The 10155-nt window shown below is 37.2% G+C and overlaps 1 protein-coding gene across 3 annotated transcripts in view; it reads left to right on the top strand.

Moving 5' to 3' along the window:
* The first annotated feature begins 754 nt into the window (after positions 1 to 754).
* The window catches only part of LOC125664241 (solute carrier family 22 member 4-like), a 31143-nt gene continuing 21742 nt past the window's right edge, over positions 755 to 10155 (top strand). For 2 of the 3 annotated variants that reach the window (XM_056152561.1, XM_048896918.2), the window contains exon 1: positions 755 to 866. The gene's annotated coding sequence lies outside the window, so the exon portion shown is untranslated. Of the gene's footprint in view, positions 867 to 7280; positions 7410 to 10155 lie in introns of those variants that run through there. The other variant, XM_048896917.2, reaches the window with a different exon arrangement.

The raw sequence follows: 10155 nt of genomic DNA, 5'->3' as shown, positions 1-10155 counted from the left end.
GGACACTGTAGTTTCTAATTGTATCAGAATGATTTAAAATAACTTGGGATCATTTCGGAGACCAGTACATCAGCAGCTCAGCATCTACATCTTATAAAACTGATTGATGGTTCAGGCAGATTACGGAATGTCTGACCTGGGAGATGTGTCCGATCAGAGCGATCCCTGTCTGGGTCTCAATGGAGAAGGCCTTGATCGTCCCTGATATCTTGAATATACATCAGAGCAGATTTTAAATAGGCTATGCCTGTTGCCCAATCCCATTAAGTTATTTGAGAATAAAATATTGTTTAATTTAGATTAAGTCAACAGGAGTTCTATTTTGAGGGTCCAAATGGAGAATCTTCCACCCAAGGTCTTTTTTTTTTTACATTCTCGCAATAAATGTAGATCATGATGATTAGCCGTGTGGGTACTTTAAATAATTTGGGCGAATTTTATCCTTCGTACCCCCGCTACCAGCTTTCTTATTGTGATTATGATTCCGTGACTACTAAACAAGCCTTTAAAACTTCATTCAATGAAATCTTTACCCATTGTATTTTGTAAGATTTAAACCGAAGGTAAAAACTTTAATGTTTGGTAAAATTTAAACCCATTCAATAATTCTAACGGGGTTTGGCCAGTTTCTTCACAGAATGTAGGATATCTCCATGCATAGGGTTTTTATTGAAAATATTACAAAAGCTTTAAATAGCGAGGTCGCAGTCCACTGACTTTTAAATCTACTATTTACGCTGGGACGGTGGTCAACAGACAGATGTTCTTGTAAGACTAAACAGAACGATTTTAATTGCACATCCGGTCGATATAGTGACTGTCCTGATCTGACTTGTGGCTTTTGAATTCATTAGCTGACCAATCAGGTAGGTGACTTATCATTTGAATTTCATAACCAACAAAGGTACGAATGTGTTGCATGCGATTTGGTAAAGGAGACAAAAGAACCCGAACTTACAAGCTTATGTAATTTAAACATGTCATCAATACGTGTATAAGTCTGGTTAAAATTGTCAATTCTGTCTGCTATTTTGACAGTGTTAGTTTACTATCATAATTTTGAGTTCCACTTTTCTGTTTATTTGTGTATCTTGAATGCATGAGTGTTTGGCATTTATTGCTTTGTTCTACATTTTTTGTATTATCATGGTACATGTAACAAGATATCGTGTGAGAGCGCCTCAATCTAGTGGTCACCGTAACAAGATATCGTGTGAGAGCGCCTCAATCTAGTGGTCACCGTAACAAGATATCGTGTGAGAGCGCCTCAATCTAGTGGTCACCGTAACAAGATATCATGTGAGAGCGCCTCAATCTAGTGGTCACCGTAACAAGATATCGTGTGACAGCGCCTCAATCTAGTGGTCACCGTAACAAGATATCGTGTGACAGTGCCTCAATCTAGTGGTCACCGTAACAAGATATCGTGTGACAGCGCCTCAATCTAGTGGTCACCGTAACAAGATATCATGTGACAGCGCCTCAATCTAGTGGTCACCGTAACAAGATATTGCGTGACAGCGCCTCAATCTAGTGGTCACCGTAACAAGATATCGCGTGACAGCGCCTCAATCTAGTGGTCACCGTTGTTCTCTCGTATGAATATAGAGGTTCATGTTACGTTTGATGATTTTCGGTGCTTTACGATTTTGGCTTGGAACCTTGAAGTTTGAGTCAGTTCTGTATTGGAGTTTAATACAGATAGATGTTAGTTCTGCACTGTAAGTAGATGGACTGCTATGTGGATGTTAGTTCTGCACTGTAAGTAGATGGACTGCTATGTAAACTGAACGCCGTGTATTTGAAATTCAGGATAACTGTTGTGTATAATGGTGTGTATATCCTAATTCTTGAACAGTATCTCGCTACAATTTTTATACCCAAGCAAACGAAGTTGGGAGGTATACTGAAACCAAGTTGTCCGTCTATCCATCCGTTTGTCTGTAGACATCCAGAGTATATCTTTAACACCAATGAACATATTTCATTAAAACTTTATGTATATCTTATATGAAAAGCGAAGTTGTGCACCTGCTATTTTGATTGAGATGTTTTTAGAATATCTAAGGAAGTTGCGGATACTCTTTTTTTCATTTTGAGGGGATGTTGTTAAGTTTCCAGAGTGTATCTTAAAAATCAATAAACAGATTTGATTCAAACTGTGTATATGTTATGTACATAGTGAAGTTGTGCTACTCTCATTTTTATTGAGATTCTTTAACATTCAAGGAAATTATTGATATTTCATTTTACAGGTGTTTTTTTTTTTCAACTTCATTGTCTTAGTCATTTTCTTTGAGATGTTGTAATGATCTGTACTTTCACAGATACTATCACATTAGTTCAGGGGAGGGCATAAAGGAATCATTGATCAGTCCATTTGTCTGTCTGTCTGCCCATCTGTCTGTGGAGGATTTTGTTAATAATATATGTGTTGTTTTCTGGCTCATGTAAGCTTAATAGTACTTATTCATGTAATATTCAGAAATCATATTAGCTATATCTTCAATATTCTGAGTAACACACCGCTGCAGAATATAATTTTCCATTTACAGTAATTGTTCTCAACAATCTTCACGTCAAAAGCAAGTGTTTATTCTTCATTGAGCACAAATTCACTATTTTTCCCATCCAATGTGCCCCGCGGGGGATATTAGTCCCACTAGGATAGTTCTAGTTGGTGAGAGCGGTGGGATGATTTTACCAGTGATATGGCAGGTGATTTAGATTTAGATACCTGAAGGAATGAGACGAAGCAGGACACATACAGGGATAGGAACAATAACATCCCCTCCTAATGGGATTCAACATGTAAGAGGAATGTGCTGCACTTAATCAAAAAATCAAAAAACACTACAGCGGCACTACGAAACAACAGTAATTGTTATAATGACGACCAATGACGTATCAGATACCGATTGTTAAGCCGTTCTTCGCACACTGATTTTGACTGCGGATAACTCCGTTTATCTGATCAGGATATAAGGCTCACGGCGGGTGTGACCGGTCAACAGGGGGTGCTTAATCCTCCTAGGCAACTGATCCCATCTCTGGTGTGTCCAGGGGTCCGTGTTTGCCCAACTATCTATTTTGTATTGCTTGTAGGAGTTATGAGATTGATCACTGTTCGTTATCTTCACCTTTCATAACTCATTAAACTTCTATTGCGTCCAGCTGGATATGATGGGTCTGAGCCGTGGGATGATTACAAAGCCATGTTTCAACTCATGTGGGATAGATGGATTGGATAATATAGGATTGGCTGGTTGGATATAATTTAACGTCCTGCTTGAGGATTTTTCCACTGTTATGGAGATGTCACGTGACCATTGTCAGTTCAGTGCTCCAAACTTAAGCCTATGCTCGGCGCGTACGGCTTTTGAGCAGGGAGATATTTTTTATCGTGGCATACCTGCTGTAACGAAGGGCTTTGGTTTTTTCGGACTCTTGCGAAGAATCGCCCCATTTGGTCGCCTCTTACGACAAGCAACGGGTATTGATGACCGTCCATGTTCTAAGCAATAGTAATTGTCATCGTTAAAGGATGGTGCATAAGCAGTACTAGCTGATATAGAGCCTGGAAAACAACCTTCAACTGTACTTATTTGTTTTTTCGGATCTAATTATAAAACTGAATTTTTCCGCGTTCATCCAAACATACCTCGTCCAGAAAAGAGATCAATCACTTCACGAGTTAGCTCAACATATGAGTCGATTGAGTAGAAATGTGTACCCTAATGATCCACGAGATTTACTGGGAAAAGTTGTGTTGGGATAATTTCTTACACGCTATTACCGACTCCAACATGAAAATAGGGGTTCAGCTAGAACATCGAAAGGTTAGAACAATTTCCGTGAGCTAGTTGTGCTGAATACGACAGAAAAACATTGAGAACATCGAGCTACAACAACGGTACAGGATGTAACTCAGGGGAACTACAACAACGGTGCAGGATGTAAGTCAGGGTTTTATAAATGAAAGATCATTCAGTGCTGCTGATATTGAAACATGTATGGCAGAAATATCAGAGGAACGTTCAATTCGTTGAAATTTGGTAGGAAATAACAAGAACATCTAATACATGTAGCACAGGCGTTGGATTTGAATTTACCTTACCAAAACTCGATGAATTTTAGCTTTTGTGCCGTTCTTTCTAAAATGATCCCATATACAGTTCCAAAGGCGATTTCGTTTCATTTAGGATTTATTCAGCGATCTTCTCAAATATCGAAAGCCGGGTCTGGTATGTATGTGGATGGTTATATATACCTGATGGCGAATCTGTAAAATTTCTTGTAGATACGGGTGCCTATGTCGCTATCATTAACACCGGTGTTTACAGAAGAATCCGCTCCCCCGAAGAAAAATCCTCTGAAACAAAGATGGCTGATGGCAAATTTATTTGTGCAAAAGGGATCACGACATTGAAGGTTATTCTTGCAAGTGTACAGCACGGATTTTGGATTTTCGACATTGGTGGGGACATAAACAGATTGCTTGGATTTTATCTCTTGAAAGCAGATGTGTTCTTGATGTCGAAACCTGCCAGTTTGAATTGAATGGATAAATTGTGAAATGTTCAGCATTTTCATGCAACTACATTCAATGTTTTAGGACTGTTAGATACATGTGTTGTTCTGGCTGGAAGTGAAATACTACTTCAAGGAAAAGCTTTAGATACCTCGTCGGTACATACGACCGACCTTGTCATTTCTACGGAGAAATTCACTGTAAAGTACAAATTGATAGTAGGGAAAGCTGTAGCAGATGTGTCGAAGGCAAACGTTCATATAAGTCTGCAAATCAATAAAACTTCATCAGTCAGTTGGTCACTGCGAAGCTGTTACAATAAATGAGGATATTTATTCTTATCCAGATGATAAAATTCCGGATCACTTTTCGAGTCTACTACCTGAATCATGTGTCAATTTGGATGAAAATCAATTGGAAATGCTAAATGAGTTTTTGATCAAATACAATGACGTGTTTACAAGCACTCAGTCAAACAGGAGTAATGAAAGGTGAAGATAACGAACAGTGATCAATTTCATAACACCGAACTGACAATCAGCTACACCCACAAACAACTCCGACGAATACCATTAACCAAGAAATCTAGAGTTCCGTAACTTGTCAAAAAGATGTTAACTGAAGACGTGATTGAAAAATCAAACAGTCTATCGGCTTATCCATTTATTATCATTGGTGCAGAGGAATGAATCTCTTTGGTATTGTGTAAATAAAAAAATCTGTATAAAAAGTATTCCAATGAAACTTTGTGGTGTCCAATGGATGATGTCCTGTATGAGAGGTAAAAATAACAAACAGTGATCAATCTCATAACTCCTATAAGCAATACAAAATAGAGAATGGGCAAACATGGACCTCTGGACACAACAGAGGTGGGATCAGGTGTCTAGGAGGAGTAAGGATCCCCTGTCGACTGGTCACATTCGCCCTGAGCCCTATATTTTGATAAGGTAAACGGAGTTATCCGTAGTTAAAGTCAGTGTACCAAGAACGGCCTAACAATCGGTATGAAACACGTCAGACAGCATTTGACTCAATGATAGGTTGTATTAGCAAATATATCTTTACTACGAACATAGAATTTGCGAAATGATGACTTTAAACGAAACTGTTGAAACCCCTGTACCATCAATTTGTGTGTCAGTAGCTTGCCTCGATTTAAAACTGACTATACGCAGAACGAGCTCTTGCGTATCGAATTAGTTGCGAGATATAAACACCATATACAGGTGATAATGGAATATTGCTACATAAATATGGGAAGTTGACGATGGAGAAGCTGTATATGATATAGAAAAACGAATTTCATGGCAAGTGATTGTGTTGGAAATTTATCATGCAGACATTTTAAAATCTCTTAAAACATTTGTGTTCTGTAATCCTTTGTTGTTTTAGGTTTTTAAATAGAAGAAAGTCCACTTTAAAAAGTTGCCTGTAAGTGTCTAATAAGTTGGCATTACTGACCAACATTTTCAATAAAGGACAGTACCTGTCCTTTATCAAGAATATTGGACAGTGATTTTCAACTTATTGGACAGTGTAATGTAAACCCAATAACGTATTATGCGTCTTCAAGTAGGCTGAGAAAGACAATACTTTCGTCAAACAGAAACAAATCTAATTTTAGATTACCTATATCAACATAGATATCGGAAAATCAGTTAAACACTTAAATGAATATTTCCCCTTAGTATAATTTTCTGTTTCAACTTTAAAATTCACATTTAAAAAAAAAAACATCGGCCATTATTATATCGCATCAAAACCTTGATTTGAAAGCCATATTTCATAGCTGTATTTAAATTTAGCTGAATTCAGAGGCACATTCCGAAACTTCTTCACAATAAATTGTTTTGTTGTTTTCTTTATTAGCATCTCCTAATTCTGAATTATCATTTTCGTTTCCAAGAATAATTTCACTTTATTTCACGAAATGGTCATCTTGGGTTCTTTTGTTGGGTATTAATGTGTTCCTCATCCAATATATTAAAACATACAATGCTTTTCAGCTCAAAATGTAGCTCCATAGCTTTATCATCCTTCATAAATATTTGCAATACTTTCAATAACATTCTTAAACTTTGACTGTGCAATGTAAATGCTCTCCTCATGAGAGGAAGACGGGTTGATATGACTGAATATTATAAAGTGAATGGATATAAAACACTTGCAGGGGAAGATATCCACGATTACCTATCTGACTCTGTCCAATATTAAAGTCAACAAAAGAAACATACTTCTATTCAAGATTGGCAGACCATTTTGAAATAGTTTTATTCATAATAATCATTGTGAATGGGTTAAACTGCGCACCTGTCCATTCTTAGAACAAAAGATGCAATGTTTTAAAAAGGATATACATGTAAGCCTCTAATGTACTGTCCATACTGTGAGAGAAAGAAAGGTGACGAAAACGAACGGGGATCGCCTGTCAGTAAAAACGCAAGTGTGAAACAGAAACCCCAATACCATTATTCTTCGAAATTTAACCCGTAAAAAAAATAATAATCTCGTTTGACTTTTTGACCCTAAATACAATATCGGTGTGAGTCCCATATTACAGTGTACTAGTATCGAGTATTTATGTCAATTTGTAATTTTGTGTACCGTATTCAAAACACATAACATTCCAGACCGCATGCTGTGGGTTACATGTACCACCAATTAAAATCATTTTATGGCGAGAACGACGCGCGACAGCCGTCAAGCATGTAGCAGTACGGTGATGATGTTCTGTTGCCAGTAACTATGACATGCGCAAAGCAGATTCAGTTTTTGATGCAGAATACAGTCACGGTAAACGAATCCGCCGGAACGATAAGATTTGTATAGTGAGAGTATAATTAACTGAATGTGGATTCAGAAACCGAGATTCCATGTAAGTAATTTTCGAAACTTGCATATCTTTGTACATTGTATGCATTTGTATCATGGTGTGCACATTCCTTTTTTATTTCTATCTTTTGATGAAAATTAGCTTAATCTTTTAGTTTTGAGATTTACTAATCTATGTAAGTGTTTTAGGGTCTTATGTAGGGAGAGTGTAATTCAATTGATTAATTCAAATCAATCCATTTATAAGATAACATAATATCATGTGGACACATATCTGTGAAGAAGGAACAATATCATAACTTTAAGTTTCACTAATTATATTTATTTTGGTTGTTGAATGCTAAGCATTCTGCTTAGCAATCATTGCTCAGTACTGTTAGCATAGCGGGTAACGACAGGTCGTCTGTTAGCGCCCCAATTTAGTGGGCACCGATTGTGCTTTTATGTCAGTTCTGCTTTGGAGTTATCAGTTCTGCATGGATAGCAGTGGGACTGAATGTGAAGTGTGAATTTCTTGTATTGATTGATTGTTTTACGTCTTGTCGAACATTTGTCACTCCTATGGAAAAGTCACCAACTGTAAGTGCAGCCCACATAACTCAGGTCACGTGCAAATAAAGGAAAATAATTGTAAATGTATGTATACTTGTAGAATAGAAAAAAAATTATTTATATTATCTTAGAGGGATTGTTTCTAATATTATATATGTATTGTTCAAGAATGTCTATGGAAGAAAATAGAGAGGAAATTGTGACTTATTAACAGATCAGTTTAATTTTTCCCGCAATGTCTCACATGTTTCATATATGAGTGATTCGGAGTTTTTCTATAAATATTACTTTTACGTCATGCTGTTTCATGTAGCGTGTAATCTGCATTGTTGGGCAGCATAATACACTTATAACTATGCCAAACACATCTAGAATCATCCCTGACCCTTATTGTTTGTATGGCTATCTACAATGGAATGTGCTGACAAAAGAATTCATTGATACAGTAAACCACCCTGCAACCAACCTGTTATACATTGGGACATCTGCCGTTGTAACAGTAATGTCCGAGCGAACAAATAATGTCCGAACGAGTAAGGGACAATTCGTTTCCATTTTAAATAAACGAGAAATTCATATACTTGAACACCAGTATGCATGTACCTATTTGCAATATAGATAAAGCATGGGGATTATGCAATCAACAGGGATTATGCAATCAACACGCCACACTCACAGAGATTGAAATCTTATTTCTTTATAACGTTATCAATGTCATGACACATTCTTTTGCAGAAAATTCAGAGTATATTTATCCTAATTTTGTTCGAAATTTGAATGAGGTATATATATAAGTTTTCATATCTTTCAGTTGAAATGTAAAGGTACCATTTAGTGACTGAATGCATGCAGGCATTCACATTTCAGTGACCATTCAATAAATTTTGTAAGCATTCAGTCGCCTCTCCTTGATCATTTAGTCACCTCTCCTTGATCATTCAGTCACCTCTCCTTGATCATTCAGTCACCTCTACTTGATCATTTAGTCACCTCTCCTTGATCATTTAGTCACCTCTCCTTGATCATTCAGTCACCTCTCCTTGATCATTTAGTCACCTCTACTTAATCATTCAGTCACCTCTCTTTGATCATTCAGTCATCTCTACTTGATCATTTAGTCACCTCTACTTGATCATTTAGTCACCTCTGCTTGATCATTTAGTCACCTCTCCTTGATCATTTAGTTACCTCTACTTGATCATTCAGTCACCTCTCCTTGATCATTCAGTCACCTCTCCTTGATCATTTAGTCACCTCTCTTTGATCATTCAGTTACCTCTACTTGATAATTTAGTCACCTCTACTTGATCATTCAGTCACCTCTCCTTGATCATTCAGCCACCTCTCCTTGATCATTTAGTCACCTCATCTTGTTCATTCAGTTACCTCTACTTGATAATTTAGTCACCTCTACTTGATCATTCAGTCACCTCTCCTTGATCATTGAGTCACCTCTCCTTGATCATTTAGTCACCTCTGATTGATCATTCAGTCACCTCTACTTGATCATTTAGTCACCTCTCCTTGATCATTTAATTACCTCTACTTGATAATTTAGTCACCTCTCCTTGATCATTCAGTCACCTCTCCTTGATCATTCAGTCACCTCTCTTTGATCATTTAGTCACCTCTACTTGATCATTTAGTCACCTCTGATTGATCATTCAGTCACCTCTCTTTGATCATTCAGTCACCTCTCTTTGATCATTCAGTCATCTCTACTTGATCATTTAGTCACCTCTACTTGATCATTTAGTCACCTCTGCTTGATCATTTAGTCACCTCTCCTTGATCATTTAGTTACCTCTACTTGATCATTCAGTCACCTCTCCTTGATCATTCAGTCACCTCTCCTTGATCATTTAGTCACCTCTCTTTGATCATTCAGTTACCTCTACTTGATAATTTAGTCACCTCTACTTGATCATTCAGTCACCTCTCCTTGATCATTCAGCCACCTCTCCTTGATCATTCAGTTACCTCTACTTGATAATTTAGTCACCTCTCCTTGATCATTCAGTCACCTCTCCTTGATCATTGAGTCACCTCTCTTTGATCATTTAGTCACCTCTACTTGATCATTTAGTCACCTCTGATTGATCATTCAGTCACCTCTCTTTGATCATTCAGTCACCTCTCCTTGATCATTTAGTCACCTCTCTTTGATCATTCAGTCACCTCTACTTCATCATGCAGTCACCTCTACTTGATCATTTAGTCACCACTTTTTGATCATT

The sequence above is a fragment of the Ostrea edulis genome, chromosome 1 (genome assembly GCF_947568905.1).
Source record: "Ostrea edulis chromosome 1, xbOstEdul1.1, whole genome shotgun sequence".
NCBI classification, from domain to species: domain Eukaryota; kingdom Metazoa; phylum Mollusca; class Bivalvia; order Ostreida; family Ostreidae; genus Ostrea; species Ostrea edulis.
Note: the sequence above shows the minus strand (reverse complement) of the source record. Positions and strands in the feature narration are given on the sequence as shown.